At 41.9% G+C, this 24,862-nt stretch overlaps 1 protein-coding gene across 2 annotated transcripts in view; it reads right to left on the bottom strand.

Moving 5' to 3' along the window:
- The window catches only part of CLSTN2 (calsyntenin 2), a 274,828-nt gene that overhangs the window by 141,248 nt on the left and 108,718 nt on the right, over positions 1-24,862 (bottom strand). Inside the window, exon 1 of one of the 2 annotated variants that reach the window (XM_064165449.1) lies at positions 22,053-22,193. The exons of the other annotated variant lie outside the window; for it this stretch is intronic. The gene's annotated coding sequence lies outside the window, so the exon portion shown is untranslated. Of the gene's footprint in view, positions 1-22,052; positions 22,194-24,862 lie in introns of those variants that run through there. 2 annotated transcript variants of the gene reach the window in all.

Genomic DNA, 24,862 nt, shown 5'->3' with positions numbered 1-24,862 from the left:
ATTAATAAAAAATAACATTAATGCAGAAATTAGTAGTCATAATTCATTACAGATTATTAATTTCTGATACAGATTTGAAAGCAGTAAATTCAAATTATGGGATGATGTAGTTGTCCTGGAGTCCTGGATACCCCAAAAATTCCTTTAATTCCGTGGTTTGAATGGGAGAGGAAAGGTGTGAAAAACCTGTTTTCCCCCTGCCTTGCCCTGCAGGTGTGAAGGTGGGGAGCAAAGGGCCCTTCCAGCATGAAGGGTGCCCCACGCAAATGCCCGCGCTGGAATTGGGCTGGTGATTTGCTGTGATCTTCACACCTAGGAAGTGGTAACTCAACTTTTTGTCTAGGAAAGGGATAAATATTGGGGTACTTCCCATCTTGGGGTTCTCACCTTAGAGTTCTCCCCCGCCTGGATAGCTCCTGCAGAGAGAGTCCCCTGGCACTGCGAAGGACAAGCTCCTGAGGGACAGGACCGTCCCAGCTTTGGGCCTGCTCTTTCTCTCAGCCAGCCTGGCTCACCTGGGAGTGAACTTTCTGCTCAGCCTGACTGATGCTGGCAAAGCTGTGCTTATAGCTTAGCCTTTTCCATTTCCTGACTGCTAAAATAGCCAGATTTATCTATGGTATCCTTGTAAGATCTTCTCAACCAAACAGACTCTGCTAATGAAAGTGAATTAGTTTCTATATATAGTTTGGGGGCAGGGCTTCAGGAAAACAAAATAATTCTAGTTTTATATATATTCCTGACTTGGCCACGTTAATTCCCTGCCTCCACAACAGTAGTTTAATTGAGGATTCAGCTGCTTCTTCACAGAGGCTGAATTCTTAAAAGTATTTCATATTCCAACCACAAGGTTACTTGGCTACTCCAGAATTTTTTTGTCCTCTGTCAGTATTAACTTAGCAGCTGGACCTGAGCTCACCACTAGTTTTCAATCTGCTCTAGCTGACAAAAGGGAAAGGTGCTAATAAAGAAGCAAAAATGGTGGAAAATCCACCTGGGATATAAAGTAGTCACAGATGAATGACTTGGATTACTCATTTTCTCCTTCAACAAGTCTATCCTGCTCAGAAAAAGAACTCAAGCACATCATGGCTCCAAAAAAAAAGATAGGTGTTTTGTATCTTCATAAAAATAACCAAGAAAGGCAATTGGAATGTAGAAGGAAAATAAAACTAAAGCCAAAATGCCCCATGGAGATAAGAAGTTGACAATTGTCACAAATTACATGGCATTTGTTTTTTAAAGTATTTTTGGTGTTCCACCTCTTTTTTTTTTTTCCATGCTGACTATGAATTTGCTATGAAAAGAATGAGAAATTCATGTCTAATGGTTCACAACTGAATTCCCAGGATGGATGGTCATGAAGATACCTACTTTAAGTGAACTTCCAGTCCCTGGGCATTACAGCTCTGTAGACCAGAGAAATGTTTCCTCTTAGATTTTTCAGATGATTATTGCTAGCATGCATTTTAATGACTTAAGGAAACTGTTCCATAAGAAGCTCTGCCAGTCTAGCTTTCTATCCAAAAATAGGTCCTAAAGTTGGGATGTCATTAAAAAGCTAATTTTCTGTGTAACACACATACACAGCTGAGTCTTGACTATATTTAGGTGTAAACCTTCCCAGAAAATAAATCTCAAGCTCGTCCCCAGGACAGAACATACCTTTTAAAATTTCCTTTTAACCAACTTTAAATCCACACTAGCTGGAAGCTGAATGTTCTCTTCAATACTACCCAAAGAAGAATGAAATACATTCAGAGACATTCTTCAGATAGAACAGAATTATCCTCTTCAAAGAATGACTCCATCCTTCGCTGTAAATACAGTTAAACCAACAGTAAATACATCTTATCAGGCTGTATTAGTTTTTCAGAAAAGATTTCTGCTAAGAGTTGTATTTATTTTGTGGTTCTCCATAAGCTTTCCTAGCCAAGAGTTTGCAGCTTTGAATCCCTTTATCTGTACCAATTTCTCATGAAAGGCTCTAAGCAGTATTTCACAGAAAGGGAAGTAAAATACAGCATCAATGACTGAAAATTAAACGAAGCCACCAGTGAAACAGAGGATTTCACCTGAATCACTGCCAACACGACTGCATTTGAAAACTTCTGGTTACTGCTATTTCAGAACAGCTGGGTTTGGGGTTTTTTTGTTTTGTTGGTTTGGGTTGTTTTGTTTTGCTTTTTATCTTGGCCTCACTTGCTGTGCTATGGAACTTTCTGGTCAGAAAGCTTCCAAGGATGATAAAATCTTCCCTAGACCCCTTATGGGATGTTGATTGGAAAGACAGAAACAGTATGTTTATGAGAGATACACTTGACCCAAAAAGTGTGGAGCTTATTAATACGTATTAATCATGTTTAATAGACAGCCCATAAAGCAAGTTAGTTTTGTTTTGTTAAGAAAACAACAAAAACCAACCAAACCAAAAAAAAAAGCAAACCACCAAATTTTAGCCTCAACTCCAAATCAGTAACAAAACCCCACAGAAAGACATCTGAGAAAACAATCCCATGAAAATGTAAAGCACTAGGGCTATTTGCTAAGGCAAGATTAGAAGTGGTTGAGCCTGGAACAAGCTTACCACAAACAGCTTCACAGATTGTGATCCTCAACAAAAACAAATGGCAAGTATGTTGACTATTTCTGTAAGTCAGAGAAACCTTGCATAGTTATGGTCACACAGGGGATGTAACTTATGCCTGCATTTGCTGGGTGCTAATGCCTTGGAAGAATGTGATGCCACGGACACCTCTTCCAATTTAACAGGCAGCAATGACACCTCTATGGCACTACATGGTCTCCATGATGACAACATATGGGTGAGGACAGGAAGCAATCACCAATTGCTGCAGATTAAAAAAATGAAAAAGCTACAGCTTAATTGTAGGAACTGTGAGTTTTTGACTGTGGCTTAGCACTTATGGGAGTTAGACCAGCCAGGATGAGGTCCTAGACTGCATCTCTGATTCCAAAAACAAGCACACAGCAAGGAAGATCTCTCCCAGCCTTCAGAGTTGAGCTTGAGGCAAAGTGATCTTTTTCACACTCAGATTAAAATGAAGTTTAAAATGGAACGCGATCATGTCTCACTGGTCAGCCTGCACTTGAGATTATGGCATCTCCTTGATTGGATAGAGTGCTTTTGATTGCAATTCATTCAGTCTGAAGACATACCTGGATGCACGCCAGTAAATGGATTCAGTGGAACTGAACACTTCTCTTGCTCTCCCAGTGCCAGCTGTATTTCCCTGCACATAACTGCACAGTGGTTTAACGTTTAAACATTTTAAGTTATTTAGGATATATTTACATAAAATGCCAAATAGGGATGGATAAAAAATTATTTGGCGAACAGAATATTCCAAGAATCATAGAATGGTTTGGAAGATATCTTAAAAACCATCAGCAGTACCAACCCTCTGCCATGGGCAGTGGCACCCCCTACTAGACTAGGTTACTCGAGCCCCATCCAACCTGGCTTTAAACACTTTCAGGGTTATTTTTCTTCAGATAAGGAAATGTTTTCACTCACTGAAACTTGAAACACATTCTAAAACCCCTTTGTAAATATGGGGTACATATATATTGCACCCTTAAGGCTTCTGTTTAAAAACATATACTTCTAAAAGGAAGAAAAATTTCCAAAGAGCAAGTTATGAAAACAAAAGGTGTGAAGAGAAAAAGAGAAGAGAGAAAGTAGGAAATTGAATGCACGTCAAAATAATCACGGGCTTTAAGTTGTTATCTAATTAGCTCCGCTATAATGAAGGGAAAAAAAAATGAAAAAAAGAGAAAAAAGGTAGGAAAAAAGTGCACTAGGGGGAAACTATGCACAGTTTCAAAATCAGAGTGAGGAAAAATTAGATTTTTTTCCATCTCTGTGCAGTTCACCCTGCACAGCAATACGTATTTTAGCATGTCCCACTATTCAGTTACAGAGGAGTATCCTCAATGGAAAGGCTTCAGGTTTTTCAGTAAAGATAGATGAGAACTGGGTGGAATGGAAAGAATGGAAATTCTGCTCTGCCAAAATGTATATGGGTCAATTAGCACACATGGCTGAAACCTCAGATGAAATTAATGAGTTACAATGTCCAATATGCATTTAAAACAAGACTTAAACTAAGTCATTATTAAGAGAAAAATTAATGATCCCAGTAATTGACAGGCCGTGTTTTACTTGCCATTAATTTATTCACTTCCCTGATAGGCTGTTCCTTGGTGTACGGACACAGATTTTGAAATGCATTTTCCATTAAGAGGGAAAAGGTTAAGCAGCAGATGTATATAGACATTTAAAACCAAATTATGGTCCATAAAGTCAGTCAATATTTGCCACCTACTGGTTCTGTTAATCATTCTACTCCACAGTTTTATCATAGTTTTGTCCAGGTGGATTGTACTCGGCCACCATGTACTGCATTTTGCAGATGGCAGACTGGAACCTTCTTGATCTTTTTGGAAACCTCATTCATGGAGTTTCATTAAAAAAAAAAAAAAAACACAAAAAACCACCCAAAACAACAACAAAAAATTCACAAAAACCAAACTGCGAAAGTACTGCTTCTGTGGAAGATGAAAGGATGGAGAACTAGACTGAAATGCTGTTGAATCCTGGTTAAAAGTTGCTTTCTGCACATCTTCTGTTGTACTGATACACAGCAAAATCCTTTCAAGCCACATTTTACATGCAATACTACCTCAGGCTTTATGCTGCCCAACAACCCACTGAATTTAAAAGGTGCTGCCTCTGAGAGCAGAATGCAGACGGTTTAAACCTTCACTGCCTTCTCGCATCTAGCCATGAGAGGGCTCTCAACGCAATGTCCTCTTCACAAGCTTTGCTCCCTTAACGCGGGAGGATTTGTAGGAAGAAAGGATGATTTGGCGCCTCTAACTTAATGTCGTGTATTTGTGCAATATTCAAACAAACTGTGTTCAGTTGAAAAGGAATCCATCAATGCTTGCTCACTTTGTAGTAAGTCTCAGGTACAAGTTCAAACCAAGTTCCTATCTGCAAACACCAGATTTTTTGATATGACCAACTCCTGCCTATGAAATAGGAAATGCAAAACCAAATTCATAGATTTTATCCCAACCCACCAACCAGGAATCAGGAATAAGAGCTCTGGAAAGTGGGACTCGTATAAAACTACACAAATAATCTATTAACACACACAAAACACTGCAATCCATCCCAGATTTTGGAGACCTGACCAGGAAAAGGATGACTGTCAGTCACAATTTCCTACAGTAAAATCATTTACTAGAGGGTCCAGTAGAGCACAGATAAAAAGGCAGGTAAAATACAATCAGAGACAACTTCCTGAACCACTATGATAAGGATTTGCTTTTCATTTGGTTTGTTTTTGTATTTTATTGTTTTGTTGGGTTTTTCCCCCATTTTTCCTTTTTTGCTTTTGTTTTTCCATAGAGGAAGGAAATACACTACGGCTGCATTTTTTGGATGAAGTCATGTATTTCAAAATGCAACTTCATTCTAGCATCAGAAAAACTTCTTCAAATACTAGAAACAAAGATATTTAATTTTTAATTAAGACTTTATCTACAGAAAATTGATTTATTAACATAATCCAATTCTTGCAATTGTACTGCTGAAAAAATAGATTGAAAGTATAGAGTAGCTTGAAAGTACAGAGGGCTGGGTCCAGAAAGTGGTGGTGAATGGTGCCACATCTAGTTGGTAGCTGTCAGCAGTGGTGTTCCCCAGGGATCAGTGCTGGGCCCAGTCCTGTTCAGTATCTTTATTGATGATCCGGACGAGAGGATTGAGTTCAGCATCAGTAAGTTTGCAGCTGACACCAAGCTAGGAGCAGCTGTGGATCTGTTGGAGGGTAGGAGAGCCCTGCAGAGGGACCTTGTCAGGCTGGACGGACAGGCTTGAGTGCTGTGTCCAGTTCTGCATTCTTCAATTCAAGAGAGATGTTGAGGTGCTGGAAGGTGTCCAGAGAAGGGTGACGAAGCTGGTGAGAGACCTGGAACACAGCCCTGGGAGGAGAGGCTGAGGGAGCTGGGGGTGTGCAGCCTGCAGAAGAGGAGGCTCAGGGCAGACTTCATTGCACTCTACAACTACCTGAAAGGTCATAGCCTGGCAGGGGCTGGTCTCTTCACCCAGGCACCCAGTGACAGAATAGGAGGACATGGTCTCAAGTTGTGCCAGGGCAGGTTAAATCCAGGGGCCCAGAACTGGACTCAAGATGTGGCCTGACCAGTGTTGAGTATGGGAGAATAACTTCCCTCGTCCTGCTGGCCACACTGTTTCTGAGCCAGGACAGGATGCCACTGGCTCTCCTGACCACCTGGGCACACTGATGGCTCATCTTCAGCTCCTCTCTACCAGCACCCCCACGTCCCTCTCTGCCTGGCTGCTCTCAGCCACTCTGCCCCCAGTGTGTAGTGCTGCTTGGGGTTGTTGTGGCCAAAGTGCAGTACCCTGCACTTGGCCTTGTTAAAACTCATGGTGTTGAACTATGCCCATCTGTGCTGCCTGCCCAGATCCCCCTGCAGGGCTCTCCTGCCCTCTAACAGACAGACACATGCTCCTAGCTTGGTGGCATCTGCAAACTTACTGATGATGGACTACATCCTCTCATCCAGATCATCACTAAAGATATTGAACAGGACTGGGCCCAGCACTGATCTCTGGGGCACACCACTGCTGGCAGTTGCCAACTGCATGTGGCACCATTCACCACCGCTCTCTGGGCCTGGCCTTTCAGCCAGTTTTTAATCCAGCACAGATTGCCCCTGCCCAAGCCAAGAGCTGCCAGCTTGGCCAGGAGTTTGCTATGTCAGACAGTGTCAAAGGCCTTGCTGCAGTCCAGGTAGACTACATTCACAGCCTGCCCCACATCCACCAGGCAGGTCACCTGGTCTTAAAAAGAGATGAGGTTGGTCAAGCAGTACCTGCCCCTCCTAAATCCGTGCTGGCTGGGTCTGATCCCCTGCTCATCCTGTAGGTGCCCTGTGATTGCACTCAGGGTGCACTGCTCCATTATCTTGCCTGGCGCTGAGGTCAGGCTGACAGGTCTGTCATTTCCTTGGTCCTCCTTCCAACTCTTTTTGTGGGTGGGCACCACACTGGCAGCTTTCAGTCTGCAGGGACCTCTGCAGTGAGCCAGGGCTGCTGATAAATGATGGAGAGTGTCTTGGCCAGCTCATCTGCCAGCTCTCTCATCGCCCTAGGGCAGATCCCATCTGGTTCCATAGACTTGTGAGGACCCAAGAGGCTCAGCAAGTCCCTAACTACTTCCTCCTGGATTACAGGGAGGCTGCTCTGCTCCCTGACCCCACCTGCCAGCTCAGGAGGCAGCTGACCCGAGACAACCTGCCTTGCTACTGAAAATTGAGGCACAGAAGGTGCTGAGCACCTCTGCCTTTTGCTCATCTCCAGTCACTGCATTCCCCTCCTTGTCCAATACAGAGTGGAGGTTATCCCTGCCCCTCTCTTTGTCACTGGTACATTTATAGAAACATTTCTTGTTCCCATTCCCAGCAGTGGGCAGGCTAAGTTCTAACTGGCTTTTGGCCTCTCTAATTTTCTTCCTACACGACTTGGCAACATTTTTCTCCTGAGTTACCACCCCCTCTTCCCAAAGGTGGTCTGCCCTCTTTTTGTCCCTTACTCTTTCACAAGTCCCTCGGCCACCCAGGCAGGTCGCCTGCCCCAGCGGCTCTGCTTTCAGCACAGCCTCTTCTGTACCTTCAAGATTTCTCTCTAGAATTAGGTCCAACCCTCCTGGATCCTTTTGTTTTTAAGGGCTTTTTCCTAAGGTACCCTTTGAGATAGTTCTTTGAATAAGCTGAAGTCTGCCCTGTGGCAGTGCAGTGTGGATGTCCTGCTGATGCCCCTCCCAGCCTCACTGAAAACTTTGCTATTTCGTGGTCACTGCACCCCAGACAGGCTCCGACCACCGCAGCTCCCAGCAGCCCTTCTCTATTGGCAGGCAGCAGAACACAAAAAACGTGTGTGGAGAAACACATGGGAACAGTCAGCATCAAACTATGCTTCTCTAGAACTTCTAAGCAGCCTCTGCTCTTGAAAGGCTTTTGTTTGAGACACAGAATGAAAGGGGAATTGCTGGAGAGGGAAGGTCCAAAAAGAGTTCACCAGAAATCTCCAGGCATGGAAATACATAGCACCCAAGCTGCTGCCTTTTTGAAGATGGCATTTTAAAAAGTTTGGCACCAATGGCAGTGGGAACTGAGCTTATAAGTCAGCCCTATAATTCTAACCCCATAGTGTATTCATATATCAACCTTATTGAGAGAATGGCTAGGTCTGTTTATGACAGAAAACATCTACCCATGAGTACTGGTAAAACTGTTTTCTCTCCAGTAGGTCTACATAATGAATCCTATTGAAAGACAACCTGGTTTTAAACCATGACAAATCTGATATATTTCCACAGTCATGAAATGTGTTCATTTGTCCTGAATAAAACAGCATGGGCAATTATTACATTAATACCTCTGGGATCTCTTTATATATAGATGTGTATAAAATAAAAACAGAGTATTGAATGACCAGATATAAAAAGTGTATGACTGCTGGAAAAGAAATATCAAGCTGCAACCCCACCTAATGAGGAAATCATTTTCATCTGGAATTCATTAGCTCCTGATACACACTACCAGTGTAGTAAGTTACATCTCACCCCAGCTCAAGTAAAATCTGCAGAAGTAAACCACGAATATTCTAATTGGCTTCTGTGTTGCCAGTTGAAATTGAACATGAAAAGTAAATGGGAAAAATTATGTAATGCCAGTAAGGTGATCATTTTATCCCAGCAGTGCGTGCCTGTGAATGCCTTTTATACTGCAGAAACAGAATCTGAAGTAATTATTTGAATTTTGTGATTTGGGGATTGCATTACAAAAAATCCTGAGATATCCATTTAATACTCAAACACACATAGCACAAAGGCAATTGGCAAATTAGCAGCATAATATGATTTTATTTAGATTATTCTGCACTAAAGGTCGTATTTTCGGTCATATTTTCTGACTGACAGAAATGGGCAGACGTTTTTCACAAGCAGGAATAAACATTGTCTTCTTTTACTATAAAGTCAGTTAAATCTGTAAGCAAAAACCTGCATTACTTGCAAGCTTCTCTTGTCCCTTGCAATATTACAGCAGAGGCCCAAACAGGCTTTCCTTTTCCTTAATTAAGAGACAAATCTTTTGAACTGATACAAACCACCTGTAAAACAAACTCACAAACCAGCAGTTTAAGTGGAAAAACCCCCACAGATAAATGTTAAATTGTCAATAAAATTATTTCTTTACCTATAAAATGCTTCCCCTGTACATAGGATTACTTAATTTAATCACCGTTATTTTTTTGTCTGTACAGATCTCCTTTCCTTCTCCTGTATTTAAATCATTATTCAAATACACTGGCATTTCTTTAATGTGATTGCTCCACTTATGGGAACACACTTGGGAAACCAAATTTCTCATTTCACCATCTTTTTTGTTCCAAATACACTTTTAAGCCCCAGAATTTACCTCCCAAGTGACCTAGGGAGGACAAAAATCCTTTCTCGGATATCACCTATTTAGTGAGCTTGGCAAGTGACACCAAGACACAGCACAGCTCCTATTTTCACCACTCATTCTCACTCCATGCTAACAATATTCTTCCTCAGTTGTTCACAGGAAAAAAAAAAAAATCATTGGAATGTGTTGTGAAACAGATTGTGATCTGAGTCAGGTTAAAAATAACTCAAAAAAGCAACCCTGTGTCTTCATATTTTGACATAACCCTCAGGGGTTTAGAAAAACCTTTTTAATGCTATTTTCACATCCATAACCAACCCACTCATGCAAAAGCAAATACTCATTGGGCTTTTTTCTTTAATTCTTTTGCTCATCTATGCTTCAGTTTCACAGACAAGGAACTGTAATTTAGGGGTTTAATCTCACTGAAGACTCTGAGATTACATCTAAGTATAGCTAAGGGCAGAAAATCATTAGTGGCATGTCTCAGGATCTAAGATAGATTGACTCTCAGTTCCCAGGCTTATTAAGAAAAGTTTCAGATTATTTTATTTTCTGGTGGTTTTTTTGCTTGTGTTTATTTGGAAAACATAGTTTGCTCATTTTATTTGGTATGAATTGAGGAGATTTGCTGGTGGTACCAATGCAACATGGCTCCTTTTTCAGAAGAAAAACTGTTACTTCCCATAAGAGAAAAAACATCTGCTTCAGCTGGAGGGTCACATCACTTTATGAGCCAGAAAATGTAACTTTTTCCTTTCTCCCTCATATTGAAGAGGTGATGAGATTCCCACCCCCCACCCCGCTCTACTTTTTCTATAACTGTAGTCAAAAGGCAAAGAGACAATACCATACAGACAAGCAGCCTCTCTTCTTTAGGGCACAGAGTCAGGTGAGACGAGCAAGAAGCTGTACTGTCAATTACAGCAGGAAAGGCTATGCTGAAGCATAATCCACAAAGAAGGAGAAGTACTAGTTACAGCAGATAGCTGGTATAGGTCAAGAGACTTGGATCTGCTCATATGAAATGAGATTGGTATATGGAATGCAATTCAGAAAATATTGCTGTTCTCAAACCTCACTCATTTTTCTTGCCCATGTGCTAACCAACACAAGATGAAAACACTCGGAAAGCTTTGAATGTGATATAGCACAATGAAATACTATGTAAGGAAAATACTCATAAATTACTTCCAAAGGCATTGAATAAAAGAGAAATTAATTCAACTGAATCTTCTAAAAGCTTTTAACAGAGTTCCTTTACAAATAATCAAAATTAAAAGTCAAGTACTTGAGTATTATGCAAAAAGAAGGCAAGTACCTAAGGCAGTAGCACAGACACACTGAGAACACAAAGACCTGAGGTAGTCATAGGTCTTATGAGCCTGAATGTTCACAGAATGCTTACAAAATGTAAAAAGCACTTAGGAGTGGTTCCCTCATTAATGTACCTTTTACTGAAACAACAGAAGTTGCGCTGCTGGACAAGAATTGGTTCAGCTGTTGATATGCAGGACATCAAAAACATTCAAAGAAACACAAAATTGCTAAAAATGAAATAGACATGGAATAATAAGACACCAAAGAAGTGCTAGCACTTTGGGTTTTTTCTAAGTGCCTCTAGATTTAAGGCATCCACACATTCTAACTCGAGACCAACTTCATCAGAACAACAACAGAAGATGGGAACGCAGGAAGAGAGCAACACTGCAAGGCAACCTGTGTACATTACTAAAGAGGGTGGCTGTTAAGTCCACCATGTGCTTGCTCACCCTCAGCTACTTGGCTAGGGAGGTCCTATGTGATTTGGTGTTAGGTACCCAGTGGCAGTCATACAGTGCTTCAGTAATTCCCTCGAGCTCTGCAAACGTAAGTAAATCCAGTTTCCATGATTTTCCTTTTTCACTGTTTTTGTTAGTGTGGGGTAGTTTTGTTTGGTTGGGGGTTTTTGGTTTGGTTTTTCCCATGTTCATAGAGACACAGAGTATTTAAAGAAGCAATGTGCTCCTCAGAAAAGCTATGACAGGCAGGTTCACAAAAGACATATGTGAATGTGTGTCTGTCTCTCAAAGGTAAAAGCAACATTTAATAATAGTTATTCTGCGATCAAAAGTTGGGCTTGTCTAAGAACCAAGGACTTCTTTGATTTACAGAGAAACCACAGATGATTTCTCAGAAGTCCTGAAAAGCTTAATTGGGTTGTGATGATGGCATAAAAAGTCCTTTCATCTAGTTTTATAACAGCAGCTCCTAGCAACCAGAGTTATTCCAACCTCACACTCCTACCTGCCAGAGCCCAGATATGGGACACAATCTGTGATAAAACTCATAATATCCAAGCAGGAAATTGCAAAATTATGGGCAATTCACTTCCTCTGTGTAAATTGCCTGATTTCCAACAGCTGCAATTTTGAACCACAGAGTGGTAGCATGCCAAGTTTGTGCCAATCATGGGTGATTTGGGGACTAAATAAGTAACAAGGGCCCTGAAGGCAAGTGTAGTTTAAAAGCTTAACATATTTCTTTCATTTTAAATGTTAAGACATTCAATATTTTATTAGTGAAAAACTCCATCAGTATTCTGAAGTAGAGAAATTGTGCTCTTTATAAAAGTTTGGGGTTTTTTTCTAATAAAAATTACAATTTTGGGGCCTTTCTCACCTTAAATTCTTACAATTAATATATTTGTTGTCTTCTATGTGAAAGAGGGAATCAAAGAAAACCTCAATTCAACAACTAAAATGAACACATACTGTTATATTTCAAAAGGTGTTCAGTGCCATTCTAACTTTTCACACCAGTTTAATTCCATACCAACTGCCTGAACTCTATTAATCACCTCTGACACCCTCACAGTGCCTAACACCATTTTCCCTTCCATCTCACACATTATCAGAAGAATCTCACAGGCTTTTTACCCTGACATTCTTCTGTCTTTGTCCTCTTTCATCACAGATCACAAAGCAGAGACATGCTTCTTACATGTTTTTAATCACCCCCCAGTAACATATCCCCTTATGTCCCTTGATGCAGATTTCTTGCCCAGCCTTATGCAGCACCATCTTTCCTCATGCTGTTAGGGCTTATTATTTCCCCTTGCCTTGCACAAAGCCAATCAAATAAAAACAACCCATATTCTTTCTACCACTCCCCCATTCGTATTTTTTTTTCTTTTGACTACTTGCTGGTCCCTTGCTGTTTCTTGCAGCTGGAAGTCTTCCAAAGATTCCACCTTTACCCAACAACACACTCCCAACATTTGCTGAGATGTCCTGATCACAGTGCATCACTGTCCATTTAAAATGCATACCACTTTGGCCTGCAAGTCCTCAGGCAACAAACATTTGAGATTCTTCGAACTTGAAACAATGAGACTTCTCCAGAATTTACACTACATCACTGTCATGGTAGGCCTGATGGACCAAAAATAGGCTTATCCATGTCCTGGCTTGCCCAGGCATGTTTTTCTGCTCTCCCTCCTTCTGTTTTGGGGAAAAGCAACCCTGGGAAAGTGGACAAAGAACCTGGAGCCACTGAATCTAAGGACTCTGGCCTGCCTAGTCTTGTTTTGCTTTGTGGTAACGAAGGTACACAGGCTTAACTTGTGCCTGCCTTGTGCAAGGCCTATGCTTTTCCCAAATTTGGATAAAGCAATCCTATGGTTTCACCTAATATGGTCAGGCTTGGCTAATTGCCATTCTGATTGGCTATTCTGTGTCTAAAGGCCCATTAGTCTCGGCCCACATTGATAAAAGGAGCTGAGCAGGTAAGACAATGTTGTATTTGTGCCTGCTGTTGCCTGCTGCCATTACTGTCTCTGTGCATCCTGAATTGCCTGGAAACTGCTTGCCTCGAGCATGACATCATGCTGAGACTGCACATCACAAGACACCCTGCCTACATCTGAAAGTCTCCTGCCAAGATGGGAAGTCCTGAAGATACACAGATCATTCAGCAGAGCCAGGATAAAAGGTCAGAGATTGTCTGCTTCCTTTCCTAGCATTCCATGAAGCCTGGGAAGAATCAGAAGCCTCAGCAGCTGACGAGTAACAGAATTCCCTGAAAACATTTGGGTACTGTCTGAAGCTGTAGCTAGCCCCACAAGTTGGGAGATATTTTGTGAGTAAATAAATACTTATAGCCTCTTGTGATTCACCATTGCCTGCAGCCATAAGTAGAAAGGAGCTCTTTGAGTCCATCCACTGGGCAGGCAGTATTTGGCTGCAAGAATCTTCTCTTCCAGTTCAGTTAATGCTTATATACTTTTTGCCAGCTATTTCTAGATCTAGTTATTCCTCTGCATGTTTCCATGGCAGTGGGAAGAACCAATTATTATTAAAATTAGTGGTCGGGGGCAGCAAGAGTTCTGAATATCAAAATTAATAAACAATATTAACTTTGGAAAAAATTACATTAATTACTTATCCCTCCATAGCAATCACACGTTCAGGATTCATACATCTGTGAGATTTCCTGGCCTTGAGACACCACTGGCCCTCTACTTTGTTTACACCTGGCCAAAACACTACTGTTAGGCTGTTAGAGATAGACAGATTACAAAGTAACCCTCAGGAACACCAAACAAATTTGTCATCAACAGCCTCAACTCTGTTTTACGTAACACAAAGTGTGCTGAACACACTGATTCCATATTTATACACACCAAAGCTTAAAGGTGAGCTCAGTACGTGCTTTGCGGTCTCAGCACAGTTTAAGGTATATGTTTCACAATGCCATGCTGAATGTTCTGTAAGACTAAGGGTAAAACACCTGAAATGCAGTTTGCCAGCTGAGGGAGACTTGAGTTTGGTGCAGCAGAGTCTGGGATAAAAGAGACAATATTTGCAAAATGCCTGAAAACAGTGCTTTTCAGTTTTGGATACTCTATTGTAAAGCCTATTTCCCCGATATATTACAAGCATGTATGTGGCATTGCTCCCATTTCTGTGTCATGTCTGAAGGTTGCAAACATCTTTCTGATTCAGCTGAAAAATGAAACTTGAGTTTTCTGAAGTATGTACCATAAAAATCACAAAAGGACTCAATAGCCAGACAACTAAAAGGACTGTTTACTAAAAGGACTTGTCATGTATGCTAAATGGTTAGAAAAAGCCTTACCAGCTCCACAGCACAAACTGACCTGTGTGCCATGTTTCTTCCCCTTCAGTTACTACCATCGCACTTAAACATTTATGCAGTATTTTTGAGGGGAAAGCAAGACAGTTCAATCCACAGTCTACTTTGGAGCCAGCCCGTAGGCAGATAAAGCTTCATAAAGTCTATACATTTACCACTTGCTCTTGCATAAAGATGCAGTGCTATGTTAATCACACTCCTGCTGCTTTCATGACTGCTGCCTCTGAGCCTGCCAGTTGCACAGCGGTATCAGCAGGGTAGCTGCTGCTGGTAGGCAAGTTCAGTGTTTAAAACACAGCCTCGGTTTTAGGCATCCTTTTCCAAGAGACAAATGTGCAGTTCGTATACCAGAAAACACAGTAATGGTACCCTTAGCAAGATACAAAACTCAAGGTCAGGAGATATTGTAACTATGGAGCAGCTGCTCCTGCCAACTGCATAGTATGCAAGTATTCAGGGTTAAATGAAACCGAAAACTGGTCCTACAACCACACTGTACTCCTGTGCAACTGAACATAACACCCAGATGGAAAAAAAGGGAAAAAAGCTAAAAGGAGTACAGATAGAAGCATGGCATACTTTCGCAGCACAGAAAGCAGTCGCTTGACTTTCATCTGGCCTTTCATCTTTATAATACAAAATTCCAACATGAATTGTTCCAAACTGCATCCACCTCTGATTTTTCATTTTTTCTTTGAAATGTCTCAATTTTGCACACAGGTTGTGCATGTAGTGGTTACACCCTGGCTTGAACTAGACATTCAAGTCCTTGGGTTTAGATATCAACACCACAGGGGGAAAAAGAAACTTTATCAATAAACAAGCAGAACACCACCATTCATTGTCCATTTGAAATTCATTTATGGAGGAAAGGAGTGACTGATGAATAATTCCATTTCAATGATCAACATTTTAGTATTTCCTAGGTCATAGAAGGCTCTTGAGATTTCTTTGCAACATAACCTTCAGCATACGACTTAATACAGAACAGAGGAGAGCAGGAGGTATCTATTCAACATCTTCATCAATGACACTGATGAGGGGACAGAGATTCTGCTCAGCAAGTTTGCTGATGACACCAAACTGGGAGGCTTGGTTGATACAGTTGAAGGCTGCGTGGCCATCCAGAGAGACCTGGACGAGACCAGACTGAGAGCTGGGCACAGAGGAACCAGAAGAGGTTCAACAAGGACAAGTGCCGAGTCCTGCACCTGGGGAGGAATAATAAACTGCACCAGTACAGGCTGGGAGGTGACTGCTGGAGAGCAGCCCTGTGGAGAGGGACCTGGGGGTGCTGGGGGCTAACAAGTTACCCATAGCACAGCAATGTGCCCTTGTGGCCAAGAACACCAATAGAATCCTGGGGTGTATTAAGAAGAGTATGTCCAGCAGATTGAGGGAGATTCTCCTTCCCCTCTACTCTGCCCTGGTGAGACCTCATCTTCAGTACTGCCTTCAGTTTTGGGCTCCCCAGCTGAAGAGAGCCATGTGCTGGAGAGGGCCCAGCAGAGGGCTAGAAGGATGAAGAGACTGGAGCACTGCCTGATGAGGAAAGGCTGAGGGACCTGGCACTTTTTTGTTTGGAGAAGACTGAGAGAAGATTTAATAAATGTTTATAAATACCTGAGGGCTGGGGGTCAGCAGAGGGGGGGCAGGCTCTGCTCACTGCTCCCTGGGACAGGACAAGGAGCAATGCTTGGAAGCTACAGCACACGAGGTTCCACCTCAACACAAGGGGGAACGTCTTTACTGTAAGGATCACAGAACACTGGCACAGGCTCCCCAGAGAGGCTGTGGAGTCTCCTTCTCTGGAGACTTTCAAGGCCTGTCTGGATGTGTGCCTCTGCGACCTGAACTAGATTGTATGGTCTTGCTCTGGCAGGGGGTTTGGACTCAATGATCTCTTTGGGTCCCTTCCAACCGCTGACATCCTGTGAGCCTGTGATCTAGGCTTGAGGAAGGTTTTCACCACTGTCTCCCACAACATTCTTACTGACAAACTGCTGAAGTACAGGCTAGATCTGTAGATAGTATCAAAACCTGTTTGAGCTGCCAAGCTCAAAGCGCTGTGACAAGCAGCATGAAGTCCCACTGGATGCCAGCCACCAGTGAAGTGCCTAAGAGGTCAGTACTGGATCCAGTGATGTTCAGCATCCATTTTAATTACATGGATGATATGACAGAGTACATCCTCAGAAAGTCTGGTGATATAAAACTGAGGGATGGCTGATTACAGGAGGGTTGTGCTGCCATTCAGAGGATGGTGACAGACTAGAGAAATGGGCTACCATGAAACTGATGAAGCTCAGCAAAATCTTGCTGTTGGGGAGGTATAACCAAGGTGCCAGTACACTTCAGGGCTGACTGGACAGATGCTCTATAGAGAGCGACCTCTGAGTCCAGGTGAGCATGAAATTGAACACGAGCCAGAAATGTGCTCTTGTGACAAAAGTCCAATGGTATTCTGGACTCAGGTTATGAGAACTGATTGTTCTCACCTACTCATCCCTGGTGAAACACATATGGACCTCCACAGTTCAAGAGAAACCTGTAGCGAGTCCAGCAAAGTGCCACAAAGATGATTATGAGACTGGAGCACCTGACATACAAGGAAAGAATGAAAACAATGGGATTTTCCAGCCTGGAGAGAGCTCACAGGAGTGAGGCTCTTCTTAGGGGTATCCAAGGAAAGGACAAGAGAAAACAGGCACAGACAGAAACACAATAAATCTCTTTTAAGTACGCAAACCCACCTTTTCCAGGGTGAGGGTGGTCAAGTCCTGGAACAGCTTGCTCACAAAGACTATGGAGTCTCCATTCTTGCAGACAGCCAAAACTAAACCAGATATGGCCCTGTCAAGATGCTCAAGCTGACCCTGCTCTGAGCAGAGTTTTGGAGAAGATGACTTCTAGGGGCCCATCCAAACATCAACCAGTCTGTAGTTCCATTAAACCGCTAAAAGAAAATATCAGGGAGGAGTGAAACAAGAGTTGGTCTTTGACAGTCTTAAATGTAACAGCTGTTCTACGCTGAGTTAAAAAGTACAAACTAAAGCAAGTTAAAAGGACTTGTACACAGAACTCTGTATCACAACAAAGCAGATCTTTCAGTCTTTGTTTAGGAGCTTTTCAATGTCTTTCTGCACAGCCTTTTCACTAAAACATCATTTATTAGTCTCTGTAACTTACCTGTTTCCTGCTCTTATCAAAGCACTATCTCACTATCGCCATTATTATTGCTTGTCTTACCTGTTCCCTAAACCTGCTCCAAGTACAGACATTCTGTTAATCCCCAGAAGGATCTTCTTGACCTACTGCACAGTAAACAAAAATGACAAATAAGCAGCCTTAGTCTCTGCTCCTGTCAAAAGTCTCTCTTACAGGAAAGTAACTTGCAAGGATATACAGTTGGGATAGATAAAAATCTCTCAAACTTAATCTGTAACAAGCAGACTTGACTGTTAAAGCTGCTTCTGTGACTTAGCAGCATCTCATAATCCCTCTGCAGAACACAGAAGTAAAGGGAATCAAGAAATATATGGTGATGCTGGAAAACTCCAGTACAGTTAAAGCACAGGAACAGATCAAATCTAGTTCTGACTCTACCTGAAGTACTTTTCTCTTTATGTTATCAGAACACAGATGCATATGGTTACTATTAAATGGTTTCTCTTTAAAAGCAGACAATTTCAGAAACTTTGTACATACAAAAAAGAGCCATAAACCAGACTCTGATTGATCACAGAATCACTGAGGCTGAAAAAGACCTCCAAGATCATCAAGCCCAGCATATAACCTAACACCATGATGTCTGTTGATGCAAAAATCCCTGTCTGTATCCATTTCTCTCAGTAGGTATGACCCCAAAATCACTTGCAAATTAGCTGACTGCAGTTAAAGACTGTCTGTTTCCAGACTCCTCTGCCCCTCTTCCACAATGAAAGTTTATTCATAACCTTATATTTAATGTCTGAGCTTTGAGCTTATTCAGTATTATCATCAAGGTAGACAGTTTAATGGATCAATCCATTCCCATGGACTGAACTCCATCTCCCATCTCTTTCTGTTCAAAATTGGTTTTAGCTAATTTTACATAAAATACTTGAAGTGACATTTTCAGACATGGGATTCATCCTAACATTTTGCATCACTGAGAGGAAACATCGAAAACTTAGAAACATTTCAAACAATGAGAATAGGAAGAAGAGAAACAACTTTTGAATATGTCAACAAGATTTGCCTCACCATCTGTGTTGGAGAGTCCCAAAGGTCACAAAACGGGCTTGAGCAAGTTCCCTCCAATGTCCAGACATTGCAGCCAGAGGCACGAAAACAGGACAAAAGAAACCCAGACAACCCAGTCTGGTTTAATCTGGTCTCATAAGAGGGGTTCAATAAGGCCCACGCCCCTGTCGCGTGCAAGGTGTATGCGCCCCCCATTATTGGAGGAGAACAGCCTATGGGCTCTTCCTTTTTGGGGTCTATTTGGGTGATTGCCAAAGGTGATTGGGTGGCCAATGAGAGCATTAGCCTCAGCCATTGCCCTATGAAAGAGGCAGGTGAATAAGGTGCTTGCCTGCTCATTCGTTCTCGCTCACCTGCTACCTCAGCCAGCAGCTGATTCCGCATCGCAGCCCACATGGAATTCACCACAGGACTTCTATTGAATATTTTCCTGCATATGTTTTGGGCCACAGACATTAAGTCTGAGGACTAGTGAGTATTCTGACCTTTTTATTCAAGTTGCTAAAGGAATTTGGTGAACCTCACAAGCGGTAAATGAGGCTGCCAGACTCTCTATCAAAGACATTTCTAAAACCTTCCAAAATTCCACTGTATGTAGACATTCTGTAAAATAGTTCTGCTAACTGCATCCAAGAACTTGTGTGGAGAGATGTAAATAAGTTTGGGGGGAATTATCTTTGTATATATTAATAAATTATTTAATAATTTTTGAATCTGCCTCATTGCATTTCACCCCAAACTCAGATTTCAACTATCCCCTTCAAAACACTATCAGAGGCAAAGAAAGAAAGGAAAAGAAAATAATTAACAAGAAATCACAAGAGAATAACACAGATCCTAACAAAGGAGTCAGCCCTGTGTAACATGTGCATGCTCACTCTCAATAAGATTTCATGGTAAGTCTTCTTAGACTTAAAATATGACCAGTCTGGATTGCAATTCAGTAAGCTGTATGAAATGGGTGTAACTAGACATTCTAAAGCAGAACAGAAAGTGTGACCGTGTAGAGATCCAACATGTATTAAAATGCCACAACATTTCCATACAGAGGCAAAACCCCTCAATATTTCAAAGGCTGTGTGGGAAAACAAAGGACCTCCCTGCTATTCAGATAGGTTATTGGGGCTTTTTTGTATTTAAATTGTCATGTTACTGGTAGAATGTTTCATTTCCAGGCGCATTAGAGCACCATCTGTTCATTCCAAACCAACATAAAGAATTTGATTTTGCCCTTTTTGATTACAAAATAAGAAGGTGATTTTGTGGGAAAGAGGGGAGACAAAATTGCATAAAATAGGAAACAGTTTGGGGAGGGGGGGAACTTCAAAGAAACATTTTGAGCAGTTTCACACAGCTCTGATGAATACCATAATGAAAAAAAACCCTCAAGGCAGGCACTATAGAATTGAGTTATCAAAAATCTGAGTGAAAGCATATATTGTCTTTCTGATACTGCTCTCTGAGGGAGTAGAGTATTCATTTGTTAGAAGGAGGAGTGTTAGAGATCCTGCTTTTCAGAGTCAGAAGTTCTTGAAAATGACACTGAGAAGGGGTGTATAAAACAAGACACCAGGCCAAGAAACAACAGAAGCGCCAGAATAATGATGTATTTCAAAGTGCTTGGTTCAGTGGTAGTGAACAACTATGTATATGGAACAAGATATTGTCTATATCAATTTTACAACTGTCTCTCTTGAATCTCAGCAGAAAGGCTAAAATGTACATTATGTGGTTTTTCAAACATGCTTTGGGAAAAACACAGAGCCTGCTTTTACTTTATGCTATCATAAATGCGCTCCGAATGCATTCTCCAGGAATGCATTCTGAAGGGATGGCTGGATGGCATTTCAAAAGTACAGGTACTATCTTGTTTAAAAAACACTGTGAAATTTGAAATTAGGTGACATGTAAATGCTACTTCAGCTATACTACTGCTTCTCTATGTAAAGTATATCCTTTAATATCCATTTAATATACTTTTTTCTTTTTTTAAACATCTGCATTCATTCCTCCTTCTTTTATCTCTATTCAGATACATTTTATTTTATCTAGACATATTCCAGAAAACTCATTCTGCTAAATTATTAACACATATCATACTGAGTACTGTTAAAAATAATCACACATGTTTCTACTCTAATGTTACGTGCATTTTCATTCATTCACCTTGTTGGTTAGTTACACCACTTCCTATGTTACTTTACAAATGCAAATATTGTAGGGTGTTGAAAAATCAACTGGCTGCTGGAAGCTATCAGTTTTATTTTCAACATCCTCTCATTGTTCACTACTTACAGAGAGACAATGATGCCGATGCATTTTCCTTCTATGCTAGAAGGCACAAAGCCAGTAACCAACTGCACCTTTTGCTTTGTACCCTACAGGTGCACACACTTGGGCTTCCTCTTCTTTCATTTAGTAAGCCTGCTCTTCATGTTTTCAGCAATCAAAGAGGTTAAGTCTCTAATTAATCTTCTCTTAGCTCCTTCAGTGATTATAAGCATTCTTTCACTAACTCCCCTGTAAATTTGCCTCTATTTCAATACTTTATATGAAAAACTCAAAGCAAAATAGCAATGTTATGAACCTTACAAAGTGTCAGAACTGAGATAACAAAGTTAGTTTTTCATTTAAAAGGCTCCTAGCACATATAGCTTCATGTCTGAATTACAGAGCAATGCTAACATTTGCTTCCCAGATATTTAATGAAAGCCCCTTGTTTCTGTCCAATCTTAGACATGAATATGCTTGTTAGGTTGTAAATTTGAATGCTCCACTTCAGTTTCCTAATGGACAATCAGTCTATACAAGGTACTGAACACTTCTGATAGCATAACTCAGTAGTTTATTGCATCTTAAGTGATCAATGTATCTCATAAAGAGATGCATCTTCTCTCTGCACTGAAATCTGAGCAAATTTCTCAGCTTGACTTTCTAGCTCTTATAACAGTGAAGCTTTTCATTACAATAATGTCATATCATTTCTTATCTTCAGGAAAAGAACCAGCTTATTCCTGGTGAGAGGTACAGATAGGTAGGCAAATAGTTATACAGATGAATCATCAAGATCAAGAGCTCCAAGGAGAAACTGTCCAAAGCACTACTTGGGTATACATTAAGCAATAGATCACTGTGCTTACCTTCTAGAAATTGCCAACTGTCCTTTCCTTATAACAGTATGTTGCAGGCTACGCTGCCTGCTGTCACTGCTTGCTGTGGGCCACGGTAAACAAACCCACAGACCGGTACGGTTTGGGCCAGCCGTGATGGAGTCTTCAGATGATTCAATATGAATTATGCAGAAGCCCCTTTATTGATCATAAGAGCTCGAATTTATACACTCAGCCAGTAGAGCACAGGCCTACACATTAGCATAATTAGTCAGGGACAACCCACCACATCTGCATAAGTACACACCTTGTTATTCTCATTAGCGAAGGTCCATTATTTACCCCTGCTGAGATAAGGTGGCCAGCTGCATGTGAGAACCAAAGTTTGGTATTGTAAGGATCTGCCTGTTGTCACTTCATTCCCACAGCTCTCCTGCACCTGCACCTCTTCTGCATTCCCACAACAGTGCTTTATAATAGTGCTACCACTTACTTAGCTTCCCCTTTCAGAAACTCATGCAATATCTTCTCTGCTTGCACTGTAATCTGTATCTCAGGGCAGAGCACAGTTAATCATTTATTCACTGTAGCTGGAGACAACTGTTGACAAAGATCATAAGGTGCTGGATCCAGGATGAATACACCTGATGAACAAAGGTACTAAGGCACAACTGTCTCATTGATTATGCCTTAAGATATTGAAGACATACCTCTCAATTTCAAAGCAAGCCTAATTTAGTTTTGCTGGTTGCAACTACACTGAGAAGACACTTTGCTTACCTTTAAGACTAGCATAATAAAAAATAATGGTGAAAAGTCCTTCTTTGCCATGAACTGTTTGTGCAGGAAACCATTGCTATGAGTATGCACTGAGATATGTCAACATCCTTACAAGTAAGGATATGGATTAATGAAACCTATCTATATATGCACATATTGCCTTGGTCTGTATCATACATACAGATCTCTGGGGAAACACAGTGCTAAAGATGAAGATTTGTTGTAGTGTCACATGGTCTTCATCACGGCCATAGCCATCAGCTGGTCCCTTCATCACTGCACTTGCCATCTACCCTTTTGTGGCTCACAGGCTGGTGCCACCAACAAAACTTTGGGTTCTTCGATCTTGGGGAACTTTCTATGGCCCTGGGTCTGCTAGCAACAGATGGGGTACAACAGACTCAGAGAGGGAGAAAGATCCTGGCACATGAACAGGCAGGGCTTGTTGAAAGGGCTTCAAACTAGGCTGGAAGGGAGAGGGGGTCAAACACAGCAGTTCTAGAGACAAAGCAAAGGAGGCTGAGGGTGGTAGGCCAGAGATAGGGGTAAAAGAAGCAGCCCAGCTGATGAGTATGTATACCAGTGCATGCAGTATGGGTAACAAACAAGAGTAGCTGGAAGCCTTGGTACAAGAGGCAAACTACGATGTTGTTGCCATCACAGAAACGTGGTGGGATGACTCACACAACTGGAGTGCTGTAACCAATGGCTACAGACTCCTCAGGAGAGACAGATGAGGGAGAAGGGGTGGAGGAGTGGCTATATATATTAGAGAGGCTCTGGACGTCATGGAAGTAGAGATTAAGGATGATCAGGTTGAGTCCCTGTGGGTAAGAATTAGGGGGAAGGCCAATGGGGCTGTGTGGTGGAGTGGCAGCAGCCCCAAAACTGAGGTTTTCCTATGCCTCTACATGCCCAGACATGTTGTTCTGCCAGGACCCACGAGGCAGCAAACAAACTGTGTAACACACACATGCCCAGCCCGTGTGCCCCTGGGGTCCGCCCAGATAATCCCCATCGGGAGGGTCCAGGCATGTCTCTACTGCCTATTAAGGTAAGGTTTGGCTTACTGCCAACCTGATTGGTCATTTTAGATGTCCAACGAGCCACGAACCTCAGCCCAGAGCCCATAAAGAGGGGTGCACAGCAGCACCACGTGGTCAGTCCGTTCAGATGGTCCAGACTGTTTACCAGTTCAGAAGCTTAGAGCATTTAGACTCAGCTCTGATCCACAGCAGCATCCTTCTGCCCTGACCTGCTTGCCTGGCCTAGACACAGGATCAGGCCTGACTCACTTGCAAGCATTACAGAGGCTCAGACCTCTTGCATTGATCTCAAGGCGTAGTCAAGCTACCTGCGAGCCCTTTGAGAAGCAGAGCACATTCATGCCTGCACCATACATGTATGGGGATCCAAGAGACCCCTGCCTAACCTAGAGCTATCTTGATTCATCTACGGAGTTAAATCTCCATGCAGCACGGCATAGACCCTGCTTGCCCAGCATAAATACTACTTGCCAGCTATTCTGTAACTCTGGAAAGACCCAGAGCCAGCAGACCCCTTTCCAGATGGTCTGCAAACCTGCAAACGCAGCCTGTTAGCTGTGAGACCATGTCAGAAGCTGCATGGACAAATCCTTCTCCTGCATTGGGAAATTCCTGCCAGCTGATCATCCCTGGACATGCACAGCATCCAGAAGCCGCAGCTCCAAGGCAGAGATCACCCCAGGAGAGGAGGTTAGAGAAATACTGTTACTCCAGAGACTGGGAGAACCCTTATCAATTCCCCTTGCAAGCCGGGACAGAGTCCAGCTATACCAAGACCCCAATATTGGGCACACTCTGAGACAGATTCCCGGGAGGGTGACTAATGATTAATAGAGCATCACACCTAAGTAAGCTTTAAACCTTTGTAATATAAGTTATCTCTACCTAAAAAGCACACACAGTTACAGTCCTTGCTGGGCAAACACTAGAGTGGTTAAGAGGCATTAAGCCTAAGAAATCTTTCTCTCTGTCAATAATTGTTAATAATTTGATATTCCCATTTAATAATCATTC

The sequence above is a fragment of the Pogoniulus pusillus genome, chromosome 26, assembly GCF_015220805.1.
Source record: "Pogoniulus pusillus isolate bPogPus1 chromosome 26, bPogPus1.pri, whole genome shotgun sequence".
In the NCBI taxonomy this organism is placed as follows: Eukaryota; Metazoa; Chordata; class Aves; order Piciformes; family Lybiidae; genus Pogoniulus; species Pogoniulus pusillus.
This window is presented reverse-complemented; position numbering and strand designations above follow the sequence as displayed.